Here is an 18,662-nt window from a genome sequence, read left to right as displayed (position 1 = left end):
AAATGTTCAATAAAATTAAATCTTTAGATTTCGATTATATAGCCATCATTGAAGTACTTGTTGCATAATAGTATAATGTAGCTGCAAAAGCAGCTCAACAGATTTGTCCCTTTCCTCCTCCAAGGTAGAGACCGTGGCACCTAGATGTAAGATACGCATGGACATTTGAGAGTTGAGACTGTCCTTCATGGAGGGGAGGGATCTAAAATCGTTGAGCATTCACTATAGTTAAGGATCAAAGGATGTGGATCAGTTGTTGTGGAGGCCTGTGCCATTGGTGCGGGAGAGGCTGGATCTAATAGTGAAGGATCTTGTGTTCTCCGAGTTGGTAGTGGTTTCCAAAAAAGGGGATAAGGCAAAAGGAGGGGGTTGGCCGTGAGGTCTCTTAAGATCTCCCTTATGAAGGATTTTTTTCCCCTTCTGCATCAGATAGGCTTGGCAAAAAGTTTTGCAATAGTAGTGAACACGGCTAAAACTGAGGTTGGTAGAGGTAACATGTCCCCATTGAATGGTCTGAAGCCGCGTACACACTTAACAATATTGCTCATGGAGCATACTGTAAAGTGTTTCCCCTGCACTTCCAGGCTCAATGTCGTTAACAACATTGAGCATACACACTGAACAATATCGTTCAGTGACGGCACCCTCCCTCAACTCCGTACTTGCAGAACCTGATATCGTCAGGTTGCCCTGCAAGGACAGGCATTGAAAGACATCGGGAGTGTGCATCGTTAATGATGTCTTGCATACACACTGGACGATATTGAACACGATGAACGTTAATGATAGTCTAGTCTGTATGCGGCGTAAAGCATTACGGCAGTCAAATGGAGGCAGATAGAGACCATGGCTCGGGCAAGCTCACAAAAATATGTCAAGCAGTATAAAGTGATAAACAAAGAGCATTAGATATTCATTAGAACAGACACTAGGGTAAGCTGACAGATGTTTGATTAGTATCCTGGTGTTGCGCGTGTCAGACATGTACTATGACTGAGCTCACCAGAATAGCATGGGAGCAGAAACATAAGGGTACTGGATTTCACTAACCCCAAACCAGCATAAGCTCACCAGAATAGCATGGGAGCAGAAACATAAGGGTACTTGATTTCACTAACCCCAAACCAGCAATGTCAAAGGGTATTCATTGATAGTGCACGTCCAAAGGGATAGGGCAGAAGACCATTGTAATACCAGATGCAAATGCCCACAACTAACTCCAGTGGATGCAGAGGCCCCCGGCAAAGCAGGGTTGAGGGTTACCAGGAGGCCTGGGACCATCACCATGGCTGACCCCCCAAGATGGCAGGTGTACCACTGGGCAAACCAGCAGTGAGTACAACAGCTGAATGGGCAGGAGAGGACGTCAGCTGGGGTCAGCAAGAGATCCGAAATAACAGATAAGAGACAGCCACTACAGCAGGGGAGTCAGGAGGCGGCACATCAAGTCCCAGAAGCCAGGCCGTGTTCTGAGGCCTATAGGTGGACCTGGTTGCCGGAGGAAGTCCGAGTGGGACAGAAGCGGCATCAGAGGAGAGCACGGGCTCTAGCGTGTATGGAGTGCATTACAAGTGGATGTCGATGGTGGATGAGGAAGCCTCTTACAGTGAGGCAGTGCAATAGCAGGAACCCAAGCAAGATGCCACCCCGTATGGGGGAGGGGCTTGCCAGGCCACTCCCTCATACATTTTTATTTATAATAATATACATTAAGAAATAAAATAAACACATTAACACAATCATTACTTGACACTGCTTTTTAAAACGTGTTAAAGGATATTTCCAGATATACATTATTTTACGCTAGTAAAACTGCATAGTTCTTGTCTTCAAGAGGCTCACTAGCACCTTTCCATTTGTAATCCCCAGTGGGCCGAACAGATTGAAGACAGCTTTATTATCATGTGGTGAGTAGGGTGATGGTGTTGGACTCTTTAGGCTGGAACCAATGTAGTTTAAGTACAAGTTCAAACGAATGCTGGTGAGGTACAGGCAAGGATTAGAGAGCAAGTCTTCAGTACATGTAGAGTTAAGCAGACTTGAGACATACAGACAAGGTATACACAGCTGGGCTTCGGTATACAGAGGGCCTGAGTTAGAAGCAGATGCTCTTGCAGCCACAACTATGTCCTTTTACGCAGCGAGACTGCATGCGCAGTCAAATGTATCATCCACCTGTGCATATTAAGACGCATATAGGAAAATCCACCAGCCCTATGGAGGTGACATTTCTCGCCTGTAAATGGCCACAAGGTTCAGTGCAACTGCATCATAGATGCAGTTGCTGTCCACGGCAACCACATCAGGCTAGCTACCCCCGTTACCACCCAGAAATGCACACTAAAGCAAATACACAATGCGTCTCCTGGCGGTAACCACCGGGATGCATGCTCAGACTGAATACATCAGCCGTTTTCGTGTGGCATTGACATTTCGTGTACCTCTGAATCAGGCTCAGAGAAACAAGACAAGAGCAAGGATTCACTGTAAACAGGAAGCTTGAGAGCATAACTGGTTTCTCCAATAATCGAGCTCAGGAAACTGGGCTGACTACCCTTAAAGAGAGGGCTACAGAGTCTGACGGAGACAGATAAAAGCACTCAAATCAGTAACATAATATAAAATGTTTATTGTGAAGCAAAATCATAAAATTGAAGCAGTATTCAATAAAAACTGTATTACGCATAAATGACACTAAACAAATTATAGTCCGGAAATCATAAAAGTAGGTATTAAAAGTCCCACAATTTTGACCACTTCAACCAATAAACGGCAATAAGCAGCAGTATAAGAATTAACTTAAATAAAAAGAATCCAATCTTAAATGAAAGTCAATGAATGTAATTAGCACTTGAAATGTTTGAAGCAGATGGACCTGCAAAGCAAGGCCCCTTTGTAGCGATATAGTTGTTACCTGCTCATCAAATGAAAGTAACCTGGCCGCCATGAGCCCCAGACAGGCCTGTACACTTTCTACCCTCCCGCACATACCTCTCGGCACCCTTGATGTTGAGTCTTACAGATATTGGCTGCAAATACATTGATCGTGGTTTAGGGGCAGTTTACTGATGCAAGAATAGGAACATGAAATGCACCTGTATATGAAAGGATGTTCATACATCTGGCTTTCTCTTATAATTGTTGTAGGTGTATATGGTCTATTTTGCAAACACAGTGCAACCCTCTATGAGTATTGCAGTCTTAGGGTCTGATTCAGCAAGGATTCTGCTTACACGCACGCAATGCAGTTGCTAATATCAGCGGTGATATGTAAATAATTGCATTCGCATTGCGATCGCATAAGGACGACCACTTCCCCTTATTCATATCCGTATACTTTAGCAAGACAATCGGTTACATTGAGTAACATCGGACCCATACGCACAGTTAAGGCAGGTCAGACCTCACTCAGGAATTGCTTACTTCAGCGCACTCTATGAGGCCTCAGGCGGCGTTTGGTTTCGCAGTGGCTAATTTATGCAAGCCCCTGCAATGCCGTCCCAACGCACTGGCAGGCCTACGTTCACCCCCCCATCACCACCCAGAAACGGCACATCCTGTCAATCACTCAGCCATGTGTCTGCGTATCCTCTGCGGTCACAGTCTCGATCACAACGACCGTCTCGCGCACCCACACTGCATACGTAGTACGCAACAATCGGCTGATTGCGTGCGTATAAGCAACTGCGATCCTTGCTGAATCAGGCCCGTAGTTTGATACTCTAGTAAAGTGTACCTTACCTTACAATGGGAGGTATCAAATTAGCCGCAACAACCCGTTTTTTTTTTTTCAGAAAAGTTTTCCATATCAATTATAGCAAATCAGTTTTCGCCATCTGAAAAGTTGTGCAAAATCCCCATTTTTGGCTGAAAATGTTGGGACTTGGTGTAGAACCCCTGGGACATTCCCCTTAATGACTAACTAGGAAAAAATATTTTTTTAATTAGCTTATTTGGGGCAATAATGATGTTATTTTTGGGTTGAACAAGGAAACAGTGCAGGAAAATGGGTTCAAAGTAGTGGGTTAGCTATTTTGCGGGGCTGTATGGATGGGGCAGGTGTTTTAAACATTGCAGGAGTCAGTGACAGGTGTATTTAAAAAATAAATAAATAAAAAGTGTCCTAAAATATACTTACCCCCATTTTATGTAACCCTAATTTAATTAGAGCATTACCTTTGGCCAAAAAAAAAATCTTTCTATAATTTTTCATTGTTATAGAAAAATGCATATAGCAGCTGTTTGACACAATATAAGAACCACAAACCCTTTGATTATGGCCACTAACAGACTTCTAAACTTTTGCCAAATATTAGTTTACCTTTTTTAGGAGTACAGGCTGATTTCACTTGTACTTTTCACCTGTCATCCCTTCAAGAATTATCATGCAAATGTGTTATCGCTGGTTTTGCAATAGGATGTGATAACCGGCAAATTAGTGTGATGGGTCCAAAAAGTTTTCTCTGGAGAAAACTTATTGTTATTGCTGCTAATTGGATACCCCCGAATATCTGAATCTGTGAATACATTCTTAATGGAGCTTTATATCTTTATGGATTGGGGCTTGGGCATAGTATGCAGCTGTGTATAAATACCAGCTCTAGCCTCCACATTATACTGTAGGTAATTGTCAGCAAGCATTAATTTTGTAGCTATTTACATTGTATAATTCACACCCACTAAATAAAGCACAGTGTTGATGGGCATGTCTAAACCTTTACAAGCAGAACCCAAATTTTCACTTATAACAGCCACCTTCCCCTTAAAGCTATTTAATGCTTATGTCTAATCCCGCCTTTTAAACTCAAAGGACCCAAACGGAACCTTCCTACACAGGAGTCTTCAGGCGAAGTAATTGACCGTTGCAGGGTATAATTCAGCATCCCGGTTGCCATGCAACAGGTGATCAGGATGCGAAAGGGACATGAGTTGGCATGTTCTAACAATGTCTGCCCTGTGAAACAATACTCATTTATTTTACTTTTATATAATAACTGCAAATAAATTCAGAAAGGAAAAAACAAATGCCAACCAACAAAAGGAGACAAATAGTTCCCTAAATGACTGTACAAAGAGAGATTCTTTATATTTAACAGCATTAGGTAATGTTATATGAGTTCTTCTAGACAATAAGGAGTCATTAAATGAACTGCAAAAATGTAGACCTATGTGTCTGCCAAGTGTATTTCAAGGTAAATACACATCTCCCTGCTCCATAATATGATGAGAAAACTTTTGTTTGGCTTAGATTCCCTCAAACCTTAAATTATGAGAGTCAGGGGCATCTGTCCGTATTACATTTGCCATTGTTTTTTTTTCAAATGTTTGATTACATTGATTGAACTACGACAAGAAATGTTCTTTTCCTCAAAAGTGGAGATTGAAGTTGCAAAATGCATCCTTTTGAAAATTTAGGGCATGTCTCCTTCTCCGCCAGTTCAAAGGATGTGGAAAAATCAAGTGCTTTTGCAGGGAGAATATTGTGTCCTATTCTGGGAAGCAGGGAATGATCCCCTACATGCAACTTCTCAATCCCTGTATCACATTTAAATATTCTCTTTCCTCAAAATGCAATCTGAGTATGCACATTTACTGTATAGGTGTTATCTACCCTCTGCAAAGAAGGCCACGGACCCTTCCAGTGTCTCCCGTCAGAAGAGGCACAATTTTGCATGCAGGCGACAACACCTTGGCTTGCTAACACATGCTTGTCTATAAAAACTGAATTTGTGCAAAGGAGATTGTCACAAAAAAAAAAAAGCTTTTATACTGTGTTTTTGCACTTGACCTTGTTATGACACAGGGGTATCTCAAAAGAGCAAAGTCCAGCTAGAGCCTTGAGGGCTGGGGACGCTTGGCGAGATGTGGCCTTTGGGCCGTTGTAGCAGCCTTGAGGGCTGATAAAGAACAAAGTCCAGCAACAGCCTTGCGGTATGGTGATACTTGACAAGATGATGCTGGAGTGCGACTTGTGCCACCTGGTTGACACAAGGATAGTGAGTACTGGAATCGCTGGTGTGCGACTTGTGCCGCCGAGTTGACACAAGCGACCGGACGCTGGGGTGCGGCCTGTGCCGCCTAGATGACAAGCAGCAGGGACACTGGATTGCGCGTACAGGTGACACTGGTGTGCGCCTTGTGTCGCCGGGTTGACAGAAGCGACAGGACGCCGAGGTGTAGGCCCGTGCCGCCTAGATGACACAAACGGCAGGATACAGAGGCTCGGTCCGTGCCGCCTAGATGACACAAACAGCAGGAGAAATACAAGACAGGCAGAGGTAATGAACACTCGACTAAACAGGAACTAACTACCAGAACCGAAAACACGTGAAACGCTATCACTGGCACCTGAGCAACCTACGGACAAGATAGAAAAAGCCACAGGAGCCATTCAGGTTAGTCCAGGAATGACAGGCAGGAGTTCAGTGATTGATAGCCCAGCGTTCACATCTCCTAGCAACGCAGCGGCTTGTGACAGACCTATAAATGAGTCGTAAAGGGAAATTTACTAACAGTCTAAACCAAAACCGACGAATACCGATGGACATCGATGGCGTTTAGCTGTCTAAAAAAAAACCAGTATTTATCATCCATCGAGTTTCAGCTTCAATCTAAACCTGACATCGATATCAGTCATTTTTTGCAGCTCTAAAGTCCTTCGTATTTGACTTTTCAGTTCAGAACCAATGGCAAATAGTTAAAAAAGTTAAAAGAGGACAACAAACTTGTCCCAACAGAAGTACTCCTCTATCATCTGTGCAGGCTTTGTTAGGTTAAAAAGTTAACAAAGTATTACAATTAAAAATAAAAAATGCTTGGTGTCCCCCTCCCACCTATAAAGTAAAAAAACCTGAAAAAGGTTTCCCCTATTCTTCAATAACAAGACGTGGGGCTGAAGCTATAATAGGACACACAGAAAACTCAGTTGTAATAAATGGATTAACACTCCTATTACAGCAAGTGGTCTGTGTCCTGCGAGCTTTTTCTGTTTTTAACCCATGAATTGCCAAGAAGACCCCCTACCCACATAACAGAAATTTGGCGAGAAATAAATTGGTTTATGAGTTTTTGTGTGAGGGAGGGAGTAATTATTTGTAATAAATATATTCACAATGTTCTTATTGTTTATAACAGTAGTTATTCACAGTGCACTACAGTTCCCAGCAAAGGCGTAGCCTGGAGTCACGGTGCCCAGAGCAAGTGTATGCTATGGAAGCCCCAGTAGTGTTCCTTAATCATGTTACACCACAGAGTAATGCCCGCACTTCATGTTATGCCACACAATAAAGTGCCCATTTCTTGCATTATGCCACACAGTAGTGCCCCTTATTCACATTATGCCACAGTAATGCCCCTTATTGGCATGTGCAGTCATGACCTAACCAGACTCACTGCAGATTCCTCCCAGTCATGGGTGCCGGGACCTGGGCTCTCTGCAGCAGCACTCAGCTGATGCCTCCCCTCAGCAGTAGGAACACAGCCACCATGTTCTCCCCTCCTGTGTAACTGACCCAGGCCAGCTGACATCAGGGCAAGGGTGGCAGCATGCACACCGGACGCAGGTACAAAACAGCACAGAGGAAAGGGGCAGAAAGGAGATCACTGAGCACCGCTGCTTAAACTACTCAGCTGTGATTCAGACTCTCAGCTGAGCAGGAGCGTGTGGAGCGTCCAACAGCTATTGCTTGGAGCACAAGTTCTGGTTGCTCCGCCTTTGCTGCGCCCCTGGGTCCCAGTGATCCAAGGATACCAGGGCATGATGGTGCTTGTAAAAAGTACAAAGGTGGGTGCTCAATGTACCCCACTGGATTCAGAAAAAAGGATTTCATGCAAGTATAAAATCCAAATGTTCCAAAAGATGCGTCTATGGATAAGTACGTTAAGACGTTGCACTGTGCAACACATCTAAAATTTTGGCATGCAAAGACATTGAATCTGAGAAACTTTGTAGACATGAGGAATGACTATAGAATAGTTGCTCAACGCAACTGCTCAGCAGAGCATCCTTGCCATACTGCTGAGGCGGCACCGGCAGATATGTCCTAATATTTTTAGGAACATGTTTTGCAGTCCCAATGTAAACTTATCAAATTACTAAAGTAATGCAGCAAAAAGGAAAATGAAGGTGCACATTGATGATCAAAATATTTATAATAACCTAAAGTAATCCATCCAGCACAGGCCAACATATTGCAAGTTTCAAGTGTCTTATTTACATAAGTTTTTAAAGCGCTGACAACATCCAACAAGTGAAGGGAATATTATTTTTTTTCCTGGAGTTCCACTATGGTTTAAAGTAGGAATCCTAATATCCTGATTTTAGTGGAAACTGTAGTTAACTTTTGGCTAAAGAGGGTCTTGTCCCAGGAACAGTTCTATCTGCATGAAATATTAGATATGGTGACCTGAATGAGATTTACCCTTACCCCTGTACTCTCTTCTCTGTATAGTTAAAAGAAAGGCTTCCTTTCACTGTATAAAACTTCACCTCCACAGAATCCAAAGGTTTGAAAGAAGGATGTCTGAAAGGAGGATGCTGTGAAGCCGTTAGGAATAGGTTCAAATTCCGAGAGGCTATTGGAAGAATGTATGGAGGTTGCACATACACCACTCCCTGCAAAAACAAAAAAAACCCTTGACCTTCAGTAAAAGTACTAGCTTTTTTTTTAGAAAAATTACAGAACCGAGATATTAACCAATAAGGAACTGTCTCAAACCACAGAAGGGTGCAAAAACAGAAGGTCCAACTGAAAAGAAAAAGAGAATACACTCTTTTTGAACCAGGAAATATAAATCTTCAACACACTATGATAATTCTTGTCCAAAACTATCTTTCTAGCTGTAGCATAGTCCCTACCACACTTTCAAATAAGCCCTTTTGCCTTAAGAATGAAGGCCTTAACAGTAATACCATTAAAGCCAGCCTTGCTAAAGTAACATGTTGAAAAAGTCCCTGTCAACAAGTCTTTAGAGGAAGACACTCCCACGGTCCCTCTGCCACTTAGAAAATGTACCTCAACTGTCTTTACTAGTTCAGAGTCCCCAGAATTCCCTAAATACTATATCTTTTTTTTACCTTCTTTACAACATGTAGCATTGCTACCAGAGGGAAAAGGTAAATCAAATTACTGGGAATCAACATAGTACCTACAAAAAAATGCCTTTGGATTGCATCTTCCTTGAACACAGGTGCTCAACAAAGATACCATTGTGTTGCTATCTGGCTGACCTTACTTTTTTTTCACCATTGAAACACTTTTGGATGAAGAGACCATTCCCAGAGTAATAAGGCATGCAGGCTGAGAGACTTCCCAGTACTCCACTCCTGGTATGAAACCCATTAAAACCGCTGAAGCATTTTGTTTCGCCCAACACTAAATTCTGCTGATGGCAGTGGAGCTCTTGGTACATTCCTGATGGCTGATGTATGCCAACTATGCAACAGATAATGTCCATTGGCAAGAGCATTTAATACCACTCTCAGTTAAGAATATTTATCAGGAGCCTTGAATCCTCCCAGAAAATGACACTGAAGAGTGACAGCCATGAATGTTCTCTGTTGGAACAAGATAAGATTCCAGGATCCGAAGACTTTCATCAATCCAAACAATCTCAGTTAAAAAGATATTTATTACAAAACAAAGTATACAGATGTGCCCAGATAGTTTGTTGCTCCATACGCTATGAAGCGCACCACGTAAGGCGCGCCACACACCACGCCATGAATCGCGCCAAACAGAAAGTATCGTAATGTAGCGTAGCACTGGAAAAAAGTCATAACGTGTAATACAACTTTTTGCCCACCAGGTGTCACTTTTCCTAAACTACATAGCGCATGCGTCTGATTTCCAATGCATGTTCTGTATCACCGCCCGATGACTGGATGACAGAAGCGGTGATTCGGTACACTATACAGTAGTACAGCGTTTTCCACATGGAATCAGGAATGTATAATAAAGCAGTAGAAGAATGTCTAATAAAGTTTTAAATCATTAAGCTCTGTATTACACACTGACTGTGTGGTTGAAATTGCACACTTGCGCCAATGTAAGTACTGTCGGCACTGTCCCAGACTAAGACTGAAGTCATGAAATCACTATAGTGTCCAAGTCTAGGAGAGCACTGAAATTGATGCTATTTTGCGCTTTAAACGCGCAGTCAGTTTGTAATACAGAAACCTCTCTCTCATACAGAGCCGACTCACTACCAGTTTCTGAAGTCATGAAATCACTATTGTGTCCAAGTCTGGGACAGCGCAGAGAGTGGTGCAAGAGTGCAAATTCAACCGCACAGTTTTTTATATACAGTACAGACACATTCATAGCGGCACACTAATTGTCCTAGCAGATGGGGGATGGTGTCCTTGGCAATGGTCACTATTCGTAGCCTTTTCAGGACACAAGGGCAGAGCTGACTGCTTACAGTAAATGGCTAACAGAGCGTCCTTTATTATGGTAATGAGAGGCTCTTGCTTGCTTCGGGGGAAGGGACCTGATGCACTGTGTGTGACTCCCGACCCACTGGACATGCATCAGAAAAACCATTGCAACCCTCCCACTGGGCATGCACCAGAGATGCCATTTATAACCCCTCGGAGCTGGCTGACAGCCACCACAACGCCAAGTGTGCTGACTGACACAATTTTGTGCTTTAAATGCACAGTCAGTTTGTAATGCAGAGACCTCTCTCTCAAACAGAGCCCACTGCCAGTTACTGGTCATGAAAAATCACTATAGTGTCGAAGGCTGGAACAGCATTGTAACTGACGCAAGTTTGCGCTTTAAATGCACAGTCAGTTTGTAATACAGAGACCCTCTCTCAAAACACAGAGCTTACCCACTACCAGTTACTGAACTCATGAAATCACTAAAGTGTACAAGTCTGGGACAGCATCGACATTGATGCAAGTTTACGCTTTAAACGCAGGAAGTTTATAATGCAGAGACCTCTCTCTCAAACTGAGCCCACTCACCCCTCGGAGCTGGCTGACAGCAACCCAGCGCCAACCGTGCTGACATTGACGCAAGTTTGCGCTTTAAACGCACAGTAAGTTTGTAATGCAGAGACCTCTCTCTCAAACAGAGCCCACTACCAGTTCCTGAACTCATTAAATCACTATAGTGTGCAAGTCTGGGACAGCATCGACATTGATGCAAGTTTGCGCTTTAAACGCACAGTCAGTTTGTAATACAGAGATCACTCTCACAAACAGAGCCCACTACCAGTTACTGAACTCATGAAATCGCTAAAGTGTACAAGTCTGGGACAGCGCAGAGTGGTGCTAGTATGAAAATTCAACTGCATAGTAATAGACAACTGAGCATGCGCAGTGATGATCTTCCATACGCCATGGCATAGCGCTACATGGCATATGACTTGGCTCCACTGGGCATGCGCCACAGATCCCATTGTAACCCCTCCACTGGGCATGCGCCAGAAATCCCATTGTAACCCCTCGCAGCTGACAGCCACCACAGCGCTGACATTGACGCAAGTTTGCACTTTTTAAATGCACAGTTTGTAATGCCTTACTTTTAAACAGCCTTTTAAACAACACTACTACAATAGTTTCACTAGTGTCCAGAGCCGACAGTGCCAAAAAAATAATAATATTATTTTCCATGGCTCGAACCCGGGACCAGCATTGTTGCAAAGCGATCACCTAACCACTAGCCAGCTATATTAAGAACCGCACATAGCAGGTTCATCCTTGTGCACTCCACCCACCCGCTGCTGTTTTTAATAATAAAAAAATTGTCTTCCTTTCCAAATATTATACAGTACTAGTACATATATACACAGTACCCCACCATTAGAGAATAATTCATCCCATCTCAGTGAAAGCTGTGCGTGCATCTCATTAATCTACAGTATCGGTTATACCGTGATAACAACTCGGGTAACTTCACTACTGTACAGTTATGTACAGTATGTGTACTAATTTGCGTCCCGTTCTAAGAGCTTACTGTATGTATGTGATATTAAAAATATTGGTTGTGCGAACATGCAAATACTGTACAGTGCATGAATGTGATATCCATCCAATTTAACAGTTTGGTATTCAGTATAAATTACAACAGTGGAGCACTAGCCAGCCAGTGGTTAAGCGCTATATTACATGCCGTAGCGTATCCTTAGTTGAAGAATACCACGGTATGCCACAAGTCCAGCCATCACGTAACGTTCCATGGTGCGACTCAGAGCCCTAAATGGCACGCCTTGAACAACAAACTAGCTGGGCACATCTGTATTATAAAATGTCACTTAACTTGCTCATTAGTGCAACCACTTAGGATATAAATGGTTAAACACTGGATCCAGGAGCCTCAATCTCCATACTTGGAGCTGGAGTCAAAGATAACAATTCCTGGTCACGGTCTGCAGATCAGTATCAGGCAAAGGCTGATGAATTTGCCTTGTCTTGAACTTTTATACCATCCTGCCAGTGAGCTCCGAACACAACTTACATATATGGGTATAAATCTGTTTCCAACTACACTATTGGTTAAATACTGATAAGAAAGTTTTAACAAACTAATGCATGCATAGATACTAAAGACAATGCCTTGGAGGTATATGAAGTGTTTAGTTTTCACATTTTTTTGTACCACCTAATGCCTGACACATTCATAAAAGCACTGAACAAAACATGGCTTTCAGCAGCCATTTTTGCTCTCCCATTACAACAAATGTTGGTCATTCATTGACACAATCCTCCAGTATCAAAAGGTGTAGGGACAAACCTTATTGAGGTGACTGATGTACTCTTCAAGCAAGCCTGATAACTTGGCCGGTCAAGTAATGCTGTGACTTGTTTCAATTTGAAATGAATTCCAATGGAATGCCCTTGAATGGAACTGTGCAAATTGCACAACCACGAAGGTTGAGACAATCCTTAAGACCTTCATGTAAAATGCATCAGACAGATTTCACTAGCCCCTGTAATTAGTTTATCTTTCCTTCTTGCAAGGACACTTTTTGTTTTCAGATGTTGAACAGCTGCCACAGAAAAACAATCCACTGGCAGGTTCTAGGTTGGATTTTTGGTAGTGGATGATCCTCCTATAGGACTCATTCATGCTAAACTCTTATAGCTCTGCTCTCTGAAAACAATCTTACTTCAAATCTCTAAACTCCTCTCTATCCTCCAACCCCAGACTCCTCTTTGCCACCTTCAATTCCACTCTGTTCTTACAGTACTTGGTTTTGCAACTTTACTTTTCCACCAAAAGTTCTACAATCTGTCAGGACATTTCTGCCTCTTATTCTCCCCTGCACACACCCTGTAACGCTGTACAAGCCACCCTTTCATTCTTCTCTCTAGTCACTGGTACCAAAGCATTCATTCTTTGTCCTCCCCCTCTACCTGCCATCTTGACCCCATTCCCTGTCATCTCCTCCACTTTCTCTCACTTGCTCCCACTTTATTAACATCTCTCCGTGGGTACTGCACCCTCTTTTAAACTGCCCTTTATCTGTCCCATCCTTAATAAACTTTCAATATATCCTGAATCCCTCTCAAACTATCGCCCCATGTCTCTTTCCCATTTGCTTCCAAACTCTTAGAGGTAAATTTATGAAGGTCCGTGTTTGCAATCTCAGGCATATCTTCCCATTTTTGCAGTGGGTATTGTTATTTTAATCTCATACTAAAGGTAAAACATGGGAGTGTTGCATCAATTCAAACTTCAAAACGGGTGTTCACGCAAATACGATCAAACACACCATCGGCCAAACTCGGAAGTACTTTTAATAGGAATCAACAGTATACAGAAATTTACCAAGATTCATGTTTGCAAATTAGGCAAACTCAGCCCAAACTAGACCACCCCATCTACAGCGGGTTTGCAAAATTACCCAAATTTGTATAGTTACAATATAAAATCAACTATTAAACAATAAAATCCAGCATGGGATACAGTCAAAATGCCGGTGGCCGGGAGGCCATCTGTCTAAATCCTAGCGTCTAAATACTGATGTTAGGGTTAGGCACCACCGGGTGGGAGGTTAGGGTTAGACACCGCTAAGGGACAGTTATGGCTAGTGGGGGGTGAGGGGAGGGTTAGGGTACTTACCAGCCCCAGCCGGGATTTTCAGCGTTCGGGCTTGCAGGGTCAGGATTTTGTCAGACGGCTTCCCGGCCGTCGGCATTTCATACCCAACCCGGGGTAAATGCAGGGAGAAGTTGGAGTAGAGGGGAGTAAGGGCAGGCAGTGCTGGGGGTAGGGGGGGGAAAGTGCAGACAGCGGCAAAGAGGGCGCTAGGGGCAGGCAGTTCTTGGGGTAGGGATTGGGCGAGGGTAGATAGCTGGCACAGTACTAGGGAGCAAGGAGGGGGTTAGGGGCTTTCAATGGTATTGCACCGAAGGGTCTCACCACACACTGGCAGTACTCTGGCACTGCACAGATGTGTTCCAGAAAACACTGGCACTGCACAGTAGGGTCCCATGGGGCAGTGATGACATCATGGATGGTGAAGCACGGGGCAGTGATGACATTATGGTGGAGGGACACGGGGCAGTGATGACATGATGAGGTGGATGGGCATGGGGCAGTGATGACATGATGAGGTGGAGGGTCACGGGCAGTGATGACATGATGAGGTGGAGGGTCACGGGGCAGTGATGACATGCTGGGGTGTGTGTGTGACTACAATTCCTGAAAGAAAAAACAATAGGTGAATGGAAAAAAAAAAAAAAAAATGTACGACTAGTTTACAATACTGACATGACATCATATGCAATGTTAAAAATGAAAGAATAAGTCTATAGCGCTGTGAGCTAACAAGCCATAAACACGGTCTGTGCCCATGCAGAAATTGCACCCCACACTCCTCTAGCACAATGACCAGTCTGTAGAATTCTATGTCACCTGTCATTATTTACCAGCAGATCACATGCGTGTTAGTGACAAAATTATCTGCCAGCCACCCATGCCGCCTCCTGTGCTCAGGCAGCATTTCCAGCCACCGGTGGGGGATAAAAATGAAATAAAAGCCACCTGCTTCTCCAAAATCTCCTTCTCAAGCTCCCGGTATTAATTGTGCCACACCAGACAGTGCAGGGGTTATCTGCTCTCTGGACCTTTTCTTACTGGCATCATCCTTGTCTCATGCTGGACTGCCCACCCTTCCTTCCAGAATCACTATGCAAAATCGTGTGGTGGAATAAGCAGCGTGGGAGGCTGTGGAATAGACTGGGATCCTAGGGACAGATGTGGGTGCAGGTCTATGTGCTTGGATATGTGTGCGCTGCTCCTGCTCACTGCCACACTGTGTCATCCATAGATAGCGGGCAGCGAGCTGGGGACACATCTCCCTCATTGGACAAGGAGGCATTGCCGTCCGCACCAATTGATTAGGGAGATGCTGGGGAAAGTTACTGAGCCGGCTGCTGCGGAGCGCACACAGCGCGTCCTGCAGGACCAGCTCATTTTTAAAAAGTGAGTCCCTCATTTCCTGTAGCGTGTAAATAAGCGATACAGCGTGTATTTTGCGATCACTAATGGGCACTTAAGAAACTTGACAAGCAGATATACATGCATAAACAAAAAAACAATTATAAACAAAACTAGAAATAAAGGCTCACTACATAAGCAATCTCAAAAAAACAATTCACAAATTCTGTGATTTTTTTTCCCCCCTGATGTATATATAATCCTCAATCCACCAGTCAGCAAATAACAGATCTGCCAATCTTAAAAAGCACATCATTTTCTTCGTAACGGTCGGCAAATCGGCTGATCCCATACACTACCAATCTATAGCCCCGATTGATCACTGAAATTCAACATGTTGGACAACCTGATTTAGCGATTGTGATCACTCTTTTGATCAGAATTGGCAAATCCCATAAATTTTTTGGGACAATTATCTGTAAAATGCCCAAATTAATTGCAGATGTAGGGGGGCATTAAAACAATTGAAATTAAAGAAACAAAACTAGAATCACAATATAATCTATAACTCATAGCACCACCTCTCTTCAGCACCCATTTATTTTCTACTCTTCAACCCCTCTCATCTATTTTTTTAGCAGTACTTATTTTTATTGTATAGATTATCCTTAGCATTACATTTTTTCTATTCAACTTTGCTGTTCTACTTTAAGCGATCACCGCCGGTGAAAAGATGTCGGGCGCAGCCGGCCATATCCGTAATTGCCGGGCACGCCCCCAAGAAGAATGATGAACAGGGGGAGCGTCTTAAAGACACACCCTTTTCTCATGGCCACACACGTGCCGGAGTGCCCTTTCTCTAGGTCCGGCACCATGCCCGGAAAGGACCTACAACAGTGGTCGCCAACCATTAATTGAGGCGTGAACTACTTTATAAAAATGAAACCTCCTGAAGAGCTACTAAAATTGGATAAAATAAAAATCTTGCTAATAACAGAACAATTGAAAGTCATTTAATGAAAATTAAAAAAATATCTCATCGAAAATAAAAATGCATTTAATTATTACAGTGCTATTGTTGTAGTTTGTAAATAAAATTTAAGCACAGGCACATTTCACTGTTAATTACCGGCTCCTAGTAGGTAAGTGCAGTAGAGGAGCAAAAGATGTAGGCAGGGCTGCTGTGTGATTTTGCGGCAGGGCTGAGCAGGAGTCACTCGCTCCGCTGTAGACACCGTGGGTGGAACCACGGGAAAGCACGTCAGGCGATTGCTGTAGAGGTTGCGGAAATCACCTGTCGTGCTTCCCTGTGGCTCCACTGATGGCGTCAACGCCACGGGGAGTACACGTCAGAGGTCACTTCCTCCTAATTGACTCGGCAGTACTGCATCTAGGTGAGCTACCAAAATTAAGACCGCGAGCTACAGGTTGGAGACCTCTGACCTAGACTGAACACTATATATTGTTATACTTATTTTTAGCTGTGGATAATGCTGTATTAGTTGACTTCAGGAACCCTCCCACTCTGTGTTCTCATAATGATGTGGTGTGTGATAATCACATATGGGAAATAACAGAAGTGTTTGGAGAATGCAGATGTGTGTTATGCTAGAACTATCTGGAAGTAACATCACTGACACAGGTGGGAGGGGTCAGGGTGAACCAAAAGTCCCTAAATTCATCATTTTTATCACACACACAATATATATATATACACATGTATACATACATATATATATATATATATTAGGGATGTGCAGGCTCGGATAGGTTCGAGTTTGCACGTGGAGTTCGGATTTTTCCCTCCAAAAAAACGGAACTCAGAACGAGGCAAAACGTCATCTTACATGGACGAACATCATCATTCCTGGACAAAAGACCAGGAATGATGATGTTCGTCCATGTAAGATGACGTTTTGCCTCGTTCTGAGTTCCGTTTTTTTGGAGGGAAAAATCCGAACTCCACGTGCAAACTCGAACCTATCCGAGCCTGCACATCCCTAATATATATATATATATAATATATATATATATATATATATATATATATGCAAAAGATAGCAGGTCGGCACCCAGAGACTAATCATGGAGGCCTGATCATATAAAGTGGTCGTGCTGAGCCAAAAAAAAGTGTGTCCCAGGGACCCCTCAGTTTGAATACCTGGAGTCCTGTTTGACCTTTTCTGGGTCCTATCTAAATGAAGGCTTTCTGTAAATCTGACAATTTAGCAGCTACACACCATGAAGCAGATTACATTGCCCCAGTAGGAAAAAAAATAACAAATTGGCCCCCACATGAAGAAAAACACACACATTGGCCCTGGTAGTAAAAAAACAAAAACACACTTTGGCCCCCACAGGAAAATATAGAAACACATTGGCACAGATAGGAAAAAAAACACTAGCACCCACAGGGGAAAAAAAAAAAAAAAAATCACATTTGCCCCAAATTTGGAAAACCAAAATATTGAACACAATAATTTAAATTCATTGCACTGCAGCCTGCCTTGCTGTGTCACTGCATAACTGTAGCGGGCGGTGGCATGCAGCTACGTCACATCATGTTGACTCATCTGTCTCTGGGTCATGCCAGGATCGGGCTGCGTGTGAGGCACCTGGAAAAGTCCAGTGCTGCCAGTCTACAAGGTTGCAGCATGGTGGGTGCAGACAGGGTTGCATCAGAATTTGTGGGGCCCAGTATAAATTAAACTAGTAGTGCTCCCCAATCAGAAGCACACAGATGAGGGGAAGTGAACAGATGCTCATAAAAGCTGGGTAGGCAGAGGCATATACGGGGGTGGGCAGAGGCACACATATGGGATAGGTAGAGATACACATGATGCAAGGCAAAGGCACACATGGGGGTTGGGACAGAGGCACACATGGGGGCAGGCAGAGACACGTGTGGGGGTTGGGGCAGAGGCACACATGTGGAAGGTGGGAGAGATAGAGAGACACACAAGTAAATATACAGTATATATAGAAAAAACACTAGCCATTGACAGACATACTGTAACTAGTGAAGATGGGGGGAGGTGTCAAAGAACTGCAGATAATTTTTTTTATACACAACCAGCAGGGGGGTAGTGTGTGGGACAGCTCTATATACGCCTGGCAGCAGTGACATCAGATTGGCTGTCTATCATTACAGTACGCTGGCTGCGCTTCGGTGTGGTGAGCTGTCTCGGGACCTTCCCTGCTCACCACATTGAGCTCCGCTGCACTGTAATGACAGGCAGCCAATCTGATTCTCTGCTAGACTGCATG

Source organism: Taudactylus pleione, unplaced genomic scaffold, assembly GCF_031769625.1.
Source record: "Taudactylus pleione unplaced genomic scaffold, aTauple2 ptg000201l, whole genome shotgun sequence".
Taxonomy (NCBI): domain Eukaryota; kingdom Metazoa; phylum Chordata; class Amphibia; order Anura; family Myobatrachidae; genus Taudactylus; species Taudactylus pleione.
The sequence above is the reverse complement of the archived record's forward strand: the minus strand, read 5'-3'. Positions refer to the sequence as shown.